This window comes from Triturus cristatus, chromosome 3_2 (assembly GCF_964204655.1).
Source record: "Triturus cristatus chromosome 3_2, aTriCri1.1, whole genome shotgun sequence".
In the NCBI taxonomy this organism is placed as follows: domain Eukaryota; kingdom Metazoa; phylum Chordata; class Amphibia; order Caudata; family Salamandridae; genus Triturus; species Triturus cristatus.
This window is the reverse complement of record NC_140584.1, coordinates 1,210,842,716-1,210,860,714: the sequence shown is the minus strand read 5'-3', so window position 1 is coordinate 1,210,860,714 and position 17,999 is coordinate 1,210,842,716.

Sequence of the window (17,999 nt, the reverse complement as noted above, 5' to 3'; positions counted from 1 at the left end):
AAGATGCTTAGAGGTAATGACGCCGAGACGTGAAGTCAGCGTGCTCTTACCACCTTCCCACAATTTAAAAGGCTCCCTTGAGCCGCCTTGAGCTGACGAGCTCGGGAGTGCCTGCATGCCCTGAGTGGAATTGTGCCTGAGAAAATTAAGCGGCAGCACGTCCAGCAACCTACGAACTTTTTCCCTACTGATGACGGAGAAATCCAGAAACACGTGTCTAGGGATACGCTATGAAAATCATGGAATTGAGCCAAGTGAAATTTCGAACTTTGTCCTGTGTCAAGAATAATGAACTACACTGACCAAGATGCTTAGAGGTAATGACTCCGAGACGTGAAGTCAGCGTGCTCCCACCACCTTCCCACAATTTAAAAGGCTCCCTTGAGCCGCCTTGAGCTGACGAGCTCGGGAGTGCCTGCATGCCCTGAGTGGAATTGTGCCTGAGAAAATTAAGCGGCAGCACGTCCAGCAACCTATGAACTTTTTCCCTACTGATGACGGAGAAATCCAGAAACACGTGTCTAGGGATACGCTATGAAAATCATGGAATTGAGCCAAGTGAAATTTCGAACTTTGTCGTGTGTCAAGAATAATGAACTACAATGACCAAGATGCTTAGAGGTAATGACGCCGAGACGTGAAGTCAGCGTGCTCCCACCACCATCCCACAATTTAAAAGGCTCCCTTGAGCCGCCTTGAGCTGACGAGCTCGGTAGTGCCTGCATGCCCTGAGTGGAATTGTGCCTGAGAAAATTAAGCGGCAGCACGTCCAGCAACCTACAAACTTTTTCCCTACTGATGACGGAGAAATCCAGAAACACGTGTCTAGGGATACGCTATGAAAATCATGGAATTGAGCCAAGTGAAATTTCGAACTTTGTCCTGTGTCAAGAATAATGAACTACACTGACCAAGATGCTTAGAGGTAATGACGCCGAGACGTGAAGTCAGCGTGCTCCCACCACCTTCTCACAATTTAAAAGGCTCCCTTGAGCCGCCTTGAGCTGACGAGCTCGGGAGTGCCTGCATGCCCTGAGTGGAATTGTGCCTGAGAAAATTAAGCGGCAGCACGTCCAGCAACCTACGAACTTTTTCCCTACTGATGACGGAGAAATCCAGAAACACGTGTCTAGGGATACGCTATGAAAATCATGGAATTGAGCCAAGTGAAATTTCGAACTTTGTCCTGTGTCAAGAATAATGAACTACACTGACCAAGATGCTTAGAGGTAATGACGCCGAGACGTGAAGTCAGCGTGCTCCCACCACCTTCCCACAATTTAAAAGGCTCCCTTGAGCCGCCTTGAGCTGACGAGCTCGGGAGTGCCTGCATGCCCTGAGTGGAATTGTGCCTGAGAAAATTAAGCGGCAGCACGTCCAGCAGCCTACGAACTTTTTCCCTACTGATGACGGAGAAATCCAGAAACACGTGTCTAGGGATACGCTATGAAAATCATGGAATTGAGCCAAGTGAAATTTCGAACTTTGTCCTGTGTCAAGAATAATGAACTACACTGACCAAGATGCTTAGAGGTAATGACGCCGAGACATGAAGTCAGCGTGCTGTGGAAATGTGGATTTTCCTGATCAGTTATGTCCCCTATCTTGGACCCCAACGGTTCTATATGCATGTTACAAGTACATGTATGTTCCCTCCAGTTCCAGTTTCTAAGACGCAAACATATGTGTGTCTACCGTCGACATGTTCTCTGTCAGATCCGCCATCGATGGGCTGGATATTCGATTCCTAAGTATGAAAGGCCACCGACTTTATATGGCTAAGTTACTACATTTTTACAGTTCAGGCAAGGAGGCCCGATTCTGTCCTCAAAGCCTTTCCCTGCTCTCTGTCTCTGACAGCTTCAGCTTGAGCTCGCATCTGTATCCATGAACTTTGTCCTACTCCCTGTGCAGCTAACGGTGCCTGCCTCGGCCAGTTTTCGCCTGCCTGCCAAGAAGCTGTATTTCACCTTCGAATTATCTATTTTGCTCTTCAGCCGATGCATTCCTGTCTAGTGATTTAGGTAAACATTTCCTTTAGCTCACAAGCAAAGGACTCAGCCTTTCCGTCCTCCTGCAAGTGATTCATAGCCCTGCTGCCATGGAAAGTTTTCTGCCCCTCGCATCTCATATAGACACTTAGACGCTTGTACACGCACACACAGTTAGTATAGAATAGATTCTGTCCGAGAGTCCTTCCTTGTGGATAACATAGTTCTCTAAACATAGGATGGTAGATATGATTTGGGATTAGGTTGACTTGACCCCCCAGACTTCTCGTCTCCACATGTAGAGCTAAATGTCAAGTCCCCTTCACCCCCTAGTTGCACGTCAATCACACGTCATACTGCTGCGCACGCATCTATGTTAAGTATTATCGTATAGATCCACCTATGTAAGATAATCAGAGCCAATCATGTTTCTTTTTGCTCCTTATTACGCCTAGTTTCGATTACGTGTCACTATGTTAATTTATCTTATCAATTGTTACGCCTTTTTGCATTCGTTTCATTGTAAATGTATAACCTATAAAAGTTACTTCTTGTCAATAAAGTATTGTACTTCACTTCCTGAACCCTCGTGGTGACGGAACCTGAAGGCCGCGACTCGAGTCGGCCATTTTGGATGGAATAAAGCCCATTTAGAAAACCTCCTATACCACGGATTCTGCCTCTTGTTATTTTGAGCTATTTTACTTTATTTTAAGATTCCGTATGAAATTCAGTCCGGTAAAGAAGATTTTATTTACCACATAATGGCGCCCGAACAGGGACACTTTCTCATCTCACGCGCCGGCGGTGCGTTGCAGGCCCGGTCTCCTGCCACAGCTGGACGGATCATAAACGCGTACCAGCAGGATTTCCTGTAAGCTCCCTCCGGTCAAGCGGGGGCGACTGAGGCTGCGATCAACCCAGACGAGGCGGTGAGAAGTGCGAAGTATCCCGACCAGAGCCTAGCTGAGAGAGCAAGATCCGAGGTATACCGAGGCCCACCAGGTTTTTCGAAATCCCGATGTCCAGAGGGTCCGCTGTCCGCAGTCATCGAGTCCTGTCCATTCTCTGAGGCCTTCCGTTTCAAGGAGCTACTCGGTGAGTACCATCGCCGGGGAGGCGTGTTGACGCGCACATAGGTTGTGCCGGTCAAGACGGATTTGGGTACACAAATCCGGTCTGCACTGTTTAGCAGTGTATATGTACTGTTTAGCAGTATATCAAGTATTCCGAAGTATTCAGTTATTGTCAAGAATTCAGCGTGGTGATTAGTTAGGCAGACTGTCATCATTGTCGGTCATTGTTAAATGTTTAATGTTTAATGTTTAAAGTATTCAGAAATGTCTTGCATATTGTGGTATGAATGATTGTTCATTGTTCACTGTTCATTATTGTGGTTTTTCGTATTAAGTGAGTTCAAGAGTAAGTATCAGATCAGTTGTCAATATGCCGCTCTTCTCGAAGTTAAGACAGATTACTACCAGAAAAGGGGTGCTTGAAGAAGCAGTTCCTATTCCTCCTAGGGACACTCCAGGGCATTTTATGTACCATAAGCATGGCTTAGATGCCATATTGTTTCTTGATCTATGGGTAGATTATACCAAGGGATTGCCGGAAAGTCAAAGGTGGCCCGTAGCGGGAACCTGGGATGCAGAGTGCATCATGAAAGTGGAGGAAGAGTTATGGAAAAGAAAGGTCAGACAATCACAGAAAGACGCTGTTGAGTTATGGCGTAAAGAATCTCATAGACGAACAGAAAAAGCACGTAGACAAGAAGAGAGGAGTAAAGAAAGTTCAAATAAAGTTCAAGAAAATCTATTAATTGAGGAAGGTATCCGAGTGAAATCAGAACAAGTAAATAGACAAAGAAATGCTCTTATGAATGGTATGTATCCCCTTCTAGCCGAAGGACTACCTAAGGCTGCTCCAGAGATGCCAAAAGACTTGCCACCCCCATTATTTCCAATTAAGGTACATCCAAAAGGGCATCCCAGAACCGCAGAAGATGTTTTTCTTTCCTCATATCTAGACGACGCAGCTCCCGAGTATGCTAACGCCGCACCACATAGACCGTCTGGCGGAGGGGTTCAACGTCAGGATCAGGTATCTGTCCCCGTGCAACAGCAAGTCCCGACACAAGCTTCGGCAAGCACATCTGTTTCCGCATCTGTCTCCGCAGTCGACTCTACAGAGGTATCGACACCCATAGTTGCTGTGTCACGTTCAACGAACCCATTCACACCCGACGCCCCAGATGGGGCCACGGGAGGTGCTAGCAGTACCTTTACACCACCTAGAATAAATAAACTTGTCTTTCAAGAGTCAGCACATTCACGTACACCAAAATTCGTAAGTGAACGTACGCTTAAGGAACTCCTTGTTAATTGTAGATATGACCCGGTGGTTGGTAAAGAGGACGAAATGGTCCTGGCATCATTACGTATCAGGCGAGCCGCAGAGTATTTAGCAAGGTTACCAGGAATGACTACGCATCTAGATAACATATATCATTTTGTTCAAACAGGACGAGATCCAGGATGTATTAACAGAGCTATGGAATTCCAGAAAGTAGAAATACAGGGGGAACTGTTACGTTTCCTCATAAACTGTGTGATCAGAAATCAAGACCGCCCGGGGGTAGACCCGAATGCAATGCTTATTCTTACAAGATGGAGTCAGAATATATCAGAAGGGAGACACGATAAGCAAAATTGTATAATAGCCATGTGCCGAAAAATCCGTAAAGAAATAGAGCGTATTCATGAAGAAAGATTGGGAACAGACGAGTTTGAGCAAGATGAAGTGTCCGAATCAGGGAATTCCGCAAGACAGTCAGAGACCATAGCCTATATAGGCAGAGGAAGATCCTGTGATAATGCTAGATGTTTTTCTGATCCCATACACTCTGTATGCCCAAATAATAGCAGAACGTATCCGACGCCTGTAATAAATCTGAAGTCTCCTGAACATTCGTTTCAAGCCGCAGATAAAATACTACGAGAACGAAGGGGTTACCACCTCCTCGATTCCATGGATGAGCAAGAATTAGCCAGATCAGCCGTTCACTGGATTGACAGTCCTGAAAAATACGGTGATGAGACCGTAGCACACACGTTTTTTAATCTCAGTACAGATGAACAACGTTTAGCTGGAATCTATATGATTCAGCAACTCCTCATATTATATAAGAGCCAACATGCTGACCCTGGTCCTTTACCTGATATATTAACGGAACTACTCACAAACAGATGGAGAGGTTCTAGTAACAAGCTAATTAAAGAGATATTAGTGTCACGTAAGCAGTATGTCCTTTTTGTAAGTCCGGATTCTCTCTCGCTGCCCCGCAGAGAAAGAGCGCCGTACTATATGGATAGACAAAATCCCTTACGAGAAGTGCACCCAATAAAAGGCGAAGACAATGAGTTTCACCGTGTATTTGTTTACACACCCATATCAAAAATGGAATTATTAGAAATGAAGAAAGTAGTACCTAGTCATGACAAAGACCCAGCGGGTTTCCACCGAGAAATTAAAGACATGTTACTGATGGGAGAGTACACCTTTCCTGATATTATGACGATATTAAAGGTGCTTTTGCCTGCTGGCATTTATGAAAAACTGAAAGAAAAAGAGTGGGAAGTGGGAGACCAAAAGATAGACTGGACAGCATTAGCAGAGGAAGAAAGGGGCCGAACTGCAGGTTCAGGGCTCGGGGATAAAGTTAAACTGTTACCAGGTTTACTAGTACAGGTCCTGCCACGTTTATTAACTACAAAAAAGGAAGATTGGGGTGCAATCACAGCCTGCAAACAAAAGCAAGATGAAGACACAAGCGATTATTATGCTCGATTTGAAAAATGTTTTGGTATAAATAGTGGTATAAAAGCAAGTAGTGACTCATATCCACATTTATTTGTGACAAAATTAGTGGAAAATGCATTGCCTCCAGTAAAGAATAGAATATTGAAATTCGAGAGTACCTGGCAAAGTAACACTCCGTCGCAAATGCTACAAATGTTACAGTATCATCACAATAGAATTAGGGATGAACAAGAACACGAGCATAGACGCATGAAGGATACAAAAATGAAAATGCTAGTTTCTCAGACAGTACCAGCAGATGGTCACAAAAAGGGTGTGACACATTCTGGTGATTCCGCAGTTCCTGTAAAAGGAACCTGCAATTACTGTAAACAACTAGGCCATTATGTACACGATTGTCCAGTCCTGAAACGTAATATAGCTACAGGTATTGCAAAGGAGAGACCACGATTAGTTAGACAAGATCAGAATGAACAAGGAGCTATGCAGCATGGACAGTCCATGCCAGTTCAGCAACAGTCCATGCCAGCCTCACAGCAACCCATACAGTTTGTGCCAGCTGCACCACCGTTGCCTGCTACTGCCACACAAACCACAACACGACAAATGTATCAGACTGCACAGTATGAATACCCTGAATATCAGCGCTACGCATGAACCAGCCTAGAGAGGGAAGTTGACTTACCGCTTATCGAGATTCCTGTAGATCAAGAAGGACCTTATGTACATAGTGAATTATTAGGTCAAGATAGAAAATTCTTACTCGATACAGGGGCAAGTCGAACAACTATAAAACGAAGTGAAGTTCCAGGGGCACCCCTCTCAGGCTCTCAAAATGTTTCCCTTGGTTTTTCGGGAAAACCTATTGTTAATGAAGTATCACAGCCTCTACCACTTACGATAGGACCTTTGACACGAACTACAGATTTATTGCTTACTAAATCATGCCCAGAAAATCTGTTAGGAATTAAAACTCTGAAAGCACTAGGAGCCATAATATGTTGTTCTCCGGAAGGAGTAAGGTTGTTTTTGCGTGATTTTAAAGGTCACTATGTGTCTAGAGACATGGATCCCCGACTACAGACTTTACCAGTACATCTATGGGCACAAGGCCCTACGGATGTTGGCTGCATGAACATTACACCCTATCGAGTCACATTGAAAGCAGGAGTGGTACTACCACGAATGCGACAATACAAGTTACCGCATGATGCTGTAGTGGCTTTGCTGAAAATCATTGATGAGCTGATTGCCCAGGGAGTAGTTGTAGAAACAGACTCCAATGTATGTAATTCACCGATAATTCCGATTCTTAAACGAACTGATCCTACTGCCCCACCAGTGTACCGATTGGTTATTGATTTGCGTGAACTAAACAAGTGTATTGTACCACAATTCCCTGTGGTCCCTGATATATCATCATTGTTGACAGCAATTGATTCCGAAGCAACATTCTTTACTGTAATCGATCTCAAGAATGCCTTTTTCAGCGTCCCAATAGATCCGGAAAGCCAATATTTGTTCGGATTCAGTTTAAATGGGCGCAGCTTTAAATTCTCACGCGCTCCCCAAGGATTCACAGAAAGCCCCAGCATCTACAGCCAAGCACTGAAACGAGAACTTGACAGTATCCACATGCCAGTCAATACTGCACTGCTTCAATATGTCGATGATCTGCTGATCACAGCGAGAAGCGAGCCAGAATGTGAAAAAGCTTCTCTGACAGTTTTACATTTCCTAGCCGACAAGGAGCACAAGGTGTCCCCTTCTAAGCTGCAATTCTGTGTCCAGCGAGTTATTTATCTTGGTCACTCGCTGTCCAAGGAGGGAAGGCAGCTTACACCAGATCGCATCCAGTTAATTGCTAACATGTCAATACCCCAGACACAAAAGGAGGTGCGGGCTTTCATAGGCCTCACTTCATATTGTAGGCAGTGGATCCCTCAGTACGCATTTCTAGCAAAACCACTCATTCAGTTAACCACACAGGAGGCAGCCACATCGACTGTTCTCCCTTGGACTCAGGAACATACACAAGCTTTTGAAAGCCTAAAGGAAGCTTTATGTCAAGCACCTGTTTTAGCAACACCATGTTATAGCAAACATTTTACACTCTTTGTTACAGAACGCGAAGGTACTGCCTTGTCAGTACTCACTCAGGATCAAGCAGGATCACGCAAGCCATGTGCTTATTTTTCCAGTACATTAGATCCCGTAGCTCAGGCTTTGCCTGCATGCCTGAAATCAGTGGCAGCGACAGCTTTAGCAATCAGACAAAGCGATGCCATAGTATTAGGACACCCATTGACAGTACAAGTACCACATGCAGTAGAGGTTCTTGTGAACCGAACACAAACACAACACTTGACCATAGCAAGACTTACCGGTTATGAACTGACATTGTTTCAACCACACATAGAGATCCGACGGTGTAATACATTGAATCCTGCTACACTATTACCTGTAATTGGAACAGACCCACTAGCTCATGATTGTGTTGAAATCATTGAAATAAAGACGAAACCTAGACAAGACTTGACAGACGTTCCATTGTTAGATCCAGACCTGACGTTGTATGTAGACGGATCGTGCATGAGAACAAGTACAGGAGATTTAGTGGCCGCGTATGCAGTCACAACAGACAGTAAAGTTATTGAGACAAATTGTATAGATACTTTGTCAGCCCAAGCAGCAGAACTTATTGCTCTAACACAAGCCTGTATTCAAGCCACAAATAAGAAAGTTAATGTATACACTGACTCACGTTATGCATTCGGAGTTGTACACGACTTCGGCGTGCTGTGGCGAGAGAGAGGTTATTTAACCTCCCATGGTGCCCACATTCAGCACGGACCCCTCATTCATGCTTTGTTAGACGCAATACATCTACCCACTGCTATATCGATTATGAAATGTAAAGCACACACGAAGGTTACTGATACCATTTCTCAAGGCAATGATTTAGCTGACAGAACAGCTAAACAGACTGCTCAGAATCGCACATTAGACATGACAAAGCCAATAGTTCAGACACCAACACAGTGTATGACAATTAAGGATCCCGCACTTGACGTAATTGACATACAGACACATGCCACAGCAGAAGAAATAAAGAAGTGGACTGAACTAGGAGGGATCCAGACAGATCAAGGATGGATGACGAAGGAGAAATCTGTATGGTTTCTCCCTGATTCCATGGTTCAAGCCATTATAGCTACAGTTCACAGTCCAGCACATTTAGGAGAGAAGGCTATGCTAGACAGCATTCAGCACATTTGGTTCAACAAACATTTACGAGCAGCAGCTAAACAAAAAGTTCGTACCTGTATGATATGTTGTCAGTTTAATCCAGGAAAGAGTGTTCCCGTAGAGCAGGGTGGATTTCAGCCTCCTGACCATCCTTTTGAAGTCCTCCAGATGGATTATATTCAGATGGAACGTTGTCGAGGATTCAAATATGTTCTCGTAGTTGTCTGCGCTCTCTCCCGTTGGACAGAGGCGTATCCCGTATCAGATTACACTGCCCCGACTACTGCCAAGCAGCTAGTTCGAGAATTCTTCCCACGGTACGGTTTACCACGTGTTGTATATTCAGATAACGGCCAGCCTTTCTCATCCGAATTAATGAAACATGTCTCACTTTTGTTGGGATATCAGTGGAAATTCCACTGTGTCCGACACCCCGAGGCAGCAGGTCTCGTGGAACGACATAATCAACTTTTAAAAATCAGATTGTCTAAAATATGTCAGGAAAAAGGTGTGGACTGGATAGTAGCCTTACCAGTTGCGCTATTTTACATGAGGATGGTAGCACACTCTCGAACAGGGCTATCCCCTTATGAGGTGATCTTTGGTAGACCACCGAATATGTGGGGGACGCCTATACCCCGTAAAATAACTGATGTTGACTGTAATATGCTGACAGATTACCTGGCTTCCTTGATGTCTGCACTACAATCTTGTCGTTCACAGGTAGTCGCAGCTTTTCCCGACAACACCGAGGTGAAACCTCATGATGTAATTCCCGGCGATTATGTTCTCGTCAGGAATTTCGATCGGAAAACCCAACTGGAGCCAAGGTGGAGGCTTCCTAAGTTGGTCCTGCTGACGACCAGAACAGCTGTGAAGATCGAAGGGAGAAAAGGCTGGGTGCATTCCAGCCATATCAAGAAATTTCATGGACTTCCTCCTGACACAAACAGTACTCCCCGTGTGTCTTCCCCCATTGACTCAAAGCTACCCTTGGCTGAGGCCAGTAGCACCGAATTCTATAAGCAGAAACTCAGGTCCAGATCCAAACTGTCGGACGATTTGATTGTTTAAGTCCTCTCCAAGGTGAAGCGGTTGAATCTGTCCCGACATGTATCCCTTAGGTCTGAATGATGTAGAGTCCAGAATCATAATGAAACGACATGCTTATTGTAAATTACTGCGTAGCCACTGTATTGTGACTTTATTAATTTTGTTTTCCTTGAGTTTTTTAATAGTTACTGCAAGTATATTGTTGCATATGTATTATCCTGTTTCTAAACGTGCTTTCAATATAACTGATGAACATTCTTTTAGTGACCTACCCCCACATGAGTTGTCCTATAGACTTGCGCTGCGCAATAACACATTCATTAGTATGTTACATCATTCCCATCAGACTAGTAATGCCACCAATTGTTGGGTGTGTGGCCGACTCCCTCCCTATCAGAATACCAAAGGAGTTCTGCCTTTCTTTCCACATCCGTTCACACACAATGGCTCCTGTGGAGCATGGTTTAGTTTATTAAATTCCATAGACCCAGACACAGCAGTTTATCAACAACATTGGATATGGGGAAATCTGAATCTAGTTTTATTCAAAGTCTGTCACCCCAATAAGGAGGGTCACCCCAGTAGAACAGGAACTGATTTAGAAAATGAAGTGTATAAATTAGGTAATTTTACGCCTAATCTTATGATTTTGAATGTCAAATCCGAAGTTGAACTAATTCTGCCCACTATGTCAGTATTTCCAGTTAAGGGTGAATTATGTGTAAGAAAAGTTGGTTCCATACATATGGGCCATAGCCAATGCGTTACTACAGTAGAATATAGCGATCAAGGTAAATCTTCATTTAGAGCTTCTCGCCATTCTTACTTTATATGTGGTCAGACGGCATATATGCGTCTGCCTCTAGATTGGGATGGTACCTGTTACATAGCATTCCTTTTGCCACCTGTTTTCCTAGCTCCCCCTGATTATTATCGAAATGTTCATTTAGTACACAAAAGAGAGCGTAGAGATCTCCCAGTTGTCGATTATACTGAGACGGCATGGGACAAGTATGTAGATTTCAATAAAGGTATCTTTCCCTATATAGGTACAATATCAAATAGTAAGCTGATACGCAGACTCACCAAGACTCTTGAAGCTGTAGTAAACGAGACTATAGCCGCCCTAGGCAATCTGACAGAGGAACAATCAGTGATGAGAATTGTTGTTCTCCAGAATCGTCTTGTCCTTGACGTCATCCTGGCCGATAGGGGCGGAGCTTGCAGGGTCATCGGATCCAGCTGCTGCATATTCATACCAGAAAATTCGCCATCTGTATATAAAGCTATAACACGCCTTCATAAGATTGTAAGCCAGATACACGAGAATCCAGGCACTTGGACGTGGTCCGGGTGGTTTTGGAGTGTGATATCAGCCTGGGGATGGAGAGTTCTATCCTTCCTAGGTATTGGCCTTCTTATGCTTTTCAGTTGTTGTTTATGCCTGCAATGTGGACCAGCGATTTGTGGTCTGTGTGCCACATCATGCATTCCATATCACAGTTCTCGTTCAAAATGCCGGAAGAAGAAGGAAGAAGAAATGATGCTCCATGAGCAAATCGATGGAATGATGAAGATTGATATCTCTTGAAGGGCAAGTAGGGGACAAGGAGGGGATGTGGAAATGTGGATTTTCCTGATCAGTTATGTCCCCTATCTTGGACCCCAACGGTTCTATGTGCATGTTACAAGTACATGTATGTTCCCTCCAGTTCCAGTTTCTAAGACGCAAACATATGTGTGTCTACCGTCGACATGTTCTCTGTCAGATCCGCCATCGATGGGCTGGATATTCGATTCCTAAGTATGAAAGGCCACCGACTTTATATGGCTAAGTTACTACATTTTTACAGTTCAGGCAAGTAGGCCCGATTCTGTCCTCAAAGCCTTTCCCTGCTCTCTGTCTCTGACAGCTTCAGCTTGAGCTCGCATCTGTATCCATGAACTTTGTCCTACTCCCTGTGCAGCTAACGGTGCCTGCCTCGGCCAGTTTTCGCCTGCCTGCCAAGAAGCTGTATTTCACCTTCGAATTATCTATTTTGCTCTTCAGCCGATGCATTCCTGTCTAGTGATTTAGGTAAACATTTCCTTTAGCTCACAAGCAAAGGACTCAGCCTTTCCGTCCTCCTGCAAGTGATTCATAGCCCTGCTGCCATGGAAAGTTTTCTGCCCCTCGCATCTCATATAGACACTTAGACGCTTGTACACGCACACACAGTTAGTATAGAATAGATTCTGTCCGAGAGTCCTTCCTTGTGGATAACATAGTTCTCTAAACATAGGATGGTAGATATGATTTGGGATTAGGTTGACTTGACCCCCCAGACTTCTCGTCTCCACATGTAGAGCTAAATGTCAAGTCCCCTTCACCCCCTAGTTGCACGTCAATCACACGTCATACTGCTGCGCACGCATCTATGTTAAGTATTATCGTATAGATCCACCTATGTAAGATAATCAGAGCCAATCATGTTTCTTTTTGCTCCTTATTACGCCTAGTTTCGATTACGTGTCACTATGTTAATTTATCTTATCAATTGTTACGCCTTTTTGCATTCGTTTCATTGTAAATGTATAACCTATAAAAGTTACTTCTTGTCAATAAAGTATTGTACTTCACTTCCTGAACCCTCGTGGTGACGGAACCTGAAGGCCGCGACTCGAGTCGGCCATTTTGGATGGAATAAAGCCCATTTAGAAAACCTCCTATACCACGGATTCTGCCTCTTGTTATTTTGAGCTATTTTACTTTATTTTAAGATTCCGTATGAAATTCAGTCCGGTAAAGAAGATTTTATTTACCACAGTGCTCCCACCACCTTCCCACAATTTAAAAGGCTCCCTTGAGCCGCCTTGAGCTGACGAGCTCGGGAGTGCCTGCATGCCCTGAGTGAAATTGTGCCTGAGAAAATTAAGCGGCAGCACGTCCAGCAACCTACGAACTTTTTCCCTACTGATGACGGAGAAATCCAGAAACACGTGTCTAGGGATACGCTATGAAAATCATGGAATTGAGCCAAGTGAAATTTCGAACTTTGTCCTGTGTCAAGAATAATGAACTACACTGACCAAGATGCTTAGAGGTAATGACGCCGAGACGTGAAGTCAGCGTGCTCCCACCACCTTCCCACAATTTAAAAGGCTCCCTTGAGCCGCCTTGAGCTGACGAGCTCGGGAGTGCCTGCATGCCCTGAGTGGAATTGTGCCTGAGAAAATTAAGCGGCAGCACGTCCAGCAACCTACAAACTTTTTCCCTACTGATGACGGAGAAATCCAGAAACACGTGTCTAGGGATACGCTATGAAAATCATGGAATTGAGCCAAGTGAAATTTCGAACTTTGTCCTGTGTCAAGAATAATGAACTACACTGACCAAGATGCTTAGAGGTAATGACTCCGAGACGTGAAGTCAGCATGCTCCCACCACCTTCCCACAATTTAAAAGGCTCCCTTGAGCCGCCTTGAGCTGACGAGCTCGGGAGTGCCTGCATGCCCTGAGTGGAATTGTGCCTGAGAAAATTAAGCGGCAGCACGTCCAGCAACCTATGAACTTTTTCCCTACTGATGACGGAGAAATCCAGAAACACGTGTCTAGGGATACGCTATGAAAATCATGGAATTGAGCCAAGTGAAATTTCGAACTTTGTCGTGTGTCAAGAATAATGAACTACAATGACCAAGATGCTTAGAGGTAATGACGCCGAGACGTGAAGTCAGCGTGCTCCCACCACCATCCCACAATTTAAAAGGCTCCCTTGAGCCGCCTTGAGCTGACGAGCTCGGGAGTGCCTGCATGCCCTGAGTGGAATTGTGCCTGAGAAAATTAAGCGGCAGCACGTCCAGCAACCTACAAACTTTTTCCCTACTGATGACGGAGAAATCCAGAAACACGTGTCTAGGGATACGCTATGAAAATCATGGAATTGAGCCAAGTGAAATTTCGAACTTTGTCCTGTGTCAAGAATAATGAACTACACTGACCAAGATGCTTAGAGGTAATGACGCCGAGACGTGAAGTCAGCGTGCTCCCACCACCTTCTCACAATTTAAAAGGCTCCCTTGAGCCGCCTTGAGCTGACGAGCTCGGGAGTGCCTGCATGCCCTGAGTGGAATTGTGCCTGAGAAAATTAAGCGGCAGCACGTCCAGCAACCTACGAACTTTTTCCCTACTGATGACGGAGAAATCCAGAAACACGTGTCTAGGGATACACTATGAAAATCATGGAATTGAGCCAAGTGAAATTTCGAACTTTGTCCTGTGTCAAGAATAATGAACTACACTGACCAAGATGCTTAGAGGTAATGACTCCGAGACGTGAAGTCAGCGTGCTCCCACCACCTTCCCACAATTTAAAAGGCTCCCTTGAGCCGCCTTGAGCTGACGAGCTCGGGAGTGCCTGCATGCCCTGAGTGGAATTGTGCCTGAGAAAATTACGCGGCAGCACGTCCAGCAACCTATGAACTTTTTCCCTACTGATGACGGAGAAATCCAGAAACACGTGTCTAGGGATACGCTATGAAAATCATGGAATTGAGCCAAGTGAAATTTCGAACTTTGTCCTGTGTCAAGAATAATGAACTACACTGACCAAGATGCTTAGAGGTAATGACGCCGAGACGTGAAGTCAGCGTGCTCCCACCACCTTCCCACAATTTAAAAGGCTCCCTTGAGCCGCCTTGAGCTGACGAGCTCGGGAGTGCCTGCATGCCCTGAGTGGAATTGTGCCTGAGAAAATTAAGCGGCAGCACGTCCAGCAGCCTACGAACTTTTTCCCTACTGATGACGGAGAAATCCAGAAACACGTGTCTAGGGATACGCTATGAAAATCATGGAATTGAGCCAAGTGAAATTTCGAACTTTGTCCTGTGTCAAGAATAATGAACTACACTGACCAAGATGCTTAGAGGTAATGACGCCGAGACGTGAAGTCAGCGTGCTCCCACCACCTTCCCACAATTTAAAAGGCTCCCTTGAGCCGCCTTGAGCTGACGAGCTCGGGAGTGCCTGCATGCCCTGAGTGGAATTGTGCCTGAGAAAATTAAGCGGCAGCACGTCCAGCAACCTACGAACTTTGTCCCTACTGATGACGGAGAAATCCAGAAACACGTGTCTAGGGATACACTATGAAAATCATGGAATTGAGCCAAGTGAAATTTCGAACTTTGTCCTGTGTCAAGAATAATGAACTACACTGACCAAGATGCTTAGAGGTAATGACGCCGAGACGTGAAGTCAGCGTGCTCCCACCACCTTCCCACAATTTAAAAGGCTCCCTTGAGCCGCCTTGAGCTGACGAGCTCGGGAGTGCCTGCATGCCTTGAGTGGAATTGTGCCTGAGAAAATTAAGCGGCAGCACGTCCAGCAACCTACGAACTTTTTCCCTACTGATGACGGAGAAATCCAGAAACACGTGTCTAGGGATACGCTATGAAAATCATGGAATTGAGCCAAGTGAAATTTCGAACTTTGTCCTGTGTCAAGAATAATGAACTACACTGACCAAGATGCTTAGAGGTAATGACGCCGAGACGTGAAGTCAGCGTGCTCCCACCACCTTCCCACAATTTAAAAGGCTCCCTTGAGCCGCCTTGAGCTGACGAGCTCGGGAGTGCCTGCATGCCCTGAGTGGAATTGTGCCTGAGAAAATTAAGCGGCAGCACGTCCAGCAGCCTACGAACTTTTTCCCTACTGATGACGGAGAAATCCAGAAACACGTGTCTAGGGATACGCTATGAAAATCATGGAATTGAGCCAAGTGAAATTTCGAACTTTGTCCTGTGTCAAGAATAATGAACTACACTGACCAAGATGCTTAGAGGTAATGACGCCGAGACGTGAAGTCAGCGTGCTCCCACCACCTTCCCACAATTTAAAAGGCTCCCTTGAGCCGCCTTGAGCTGACGAGCTCGGGAGTGCCTGCATGCCCTGAGTGGAATTGTGCCTGAGAAAATTAAGCGGCAGCACGTCCAGCAACCTACGAACTTTTTCCCTACTGATGACCGAGAAATCCAGAAACACGTGTCTAGGGATACGCTATGAAAATCATGGAATTGAGCCAAGTGAAATTTCGAACTTTGTCCTGTGTCAAGAATAATGAACTACACTGACCAAGATGCTTAGAGGTAATGACGCCGAGACGTGAAGTCAGCGTGCTCCCACCACCTTCCCACAATTTAAAAGGCTCCCTTGAGCCGCCTTGAGCTGACGAGCTCGGGAGTGCCTGCATGCCCTGAGTGGAATTGTGCCTGAGAAAATTAAGCGGCAGCACGTCCAGCAGCCTACGAACTTTTTCCCTACTGATGACGGAGAAATCCAGAAACACGTGTCTAGGGATACGCTATGAAAATCATGGAATTGAGCCAAGTGAAATTTCGAACTTTGTCCTGTGTCAAGAATAATGATCTACACTGACCAAGATGCTTAGAGGTAATGACGCCGAGACATGAAGTCAGCGTGCTCCCACCACCTTCCCACAATTTAAAAGGCTCCCTTGAGCCGCCTTGAGCTGACGAGCTCGGGAGTGCCTGCATGCCCTGAGTGGAATTGTGCCTGAGAAAATTAAGCGGCAGCACGTCCAGCAACCTACGAACTTTTTTCCTACTGATGACGGAGAAATCCAGAAACACGTGTCTAGGGATACGCTATGAAAATCATGGAATTGAGCCAAGTGAAATTTCGAACTTTGTCCTGTGTCAAGAATAATGAACTACACTGACCAAGATGCTTAGAGGTAATGACGCCGAGACGTGAAGTCAGCGTGCTCCCACCACCTTCCCACAATTTAAAAGGCTCCCTTGAGCCGCCTTGAGCTGACGAGCTCGGGAGTGCCTGCATGCCCTGAGTGGAATTGTGCCTGAGAAAATTAAGCGGCAGCACGTCCAGCAACCTACAAACTTTTTCCCTACTGATGACGGAGAAATCCAGAAACACGTGTCTAGGGATACGCTATGAAAATCATGGAATTGAGCCAAGTGAAATTTCGAACTTTGTCCTGTGTCAAGAATAATGAACTACACTGACCAAGATGCTTAGAGGTAATGACTCCGAGACGTGAAGTCAGCATGCTCCCACCACCTTCCCACAATTTAAAAGGCTCCCTTGAGCCGCCTTGAGCTGACGAGCTCGGGAGTGCCTGCATGCCCTGAGTGGAATTGTGCCTGAGAAAATTACGCGGCAGCACGTCCAGCAGCCTACGAACTTTTTCCCTACTGATGACGGAGAAATCCAGAAACACGTGTCTAGGGATACGCTATGAAAATCATGGAATTGAGCCAAGTGAAATTTCGAACTTTGTCCTGTGTCAAGAATAATGAACTACACTGACCAAGATGCTTAGAGGTAATGACGCCGAGACGTGAAGTCAGCGTGCTCCCACCACCTTCCCACAATTTAAAAGGCTCCCTTGAGCCGCCTTGAGCTGACGAGCTCGGGAGTGCCTGCATGCCCTGAGTGGAATTGTGCCTGAGAAAATTAAGCGGCAGCACGTCCAGCAACCTACGAACTTTTTCCCTACTTGTGGTAAATAAAATATTACGCTGTCATAATTTTTCAGATATCAATAAGATCATGCATAAAGCAAGAGGCTGAGTCTGTGGTATCAGATACATAAAGGGCTTTATTCCAATAACTCGAGTCAAAGGGAGAATATCACCATCACCAAAAAAGGATCTGGACGGGGCTGAAAAGTATTCTCAATATTCTCAAAACATTATTCACAGAGTACAGTATATATACATTTCTCAATTGTACGTAAGCAAGAGAGCAAGAGAGAATGAGATAAGAGCATGTGGGCGTGTAAGTAGGCGTGAAGGTGGGCGTCCATGTGGGCGTCCACTTGATGATAATGGGTAAATTGTCATGTGTGGGTGGATACCTGGAGATGA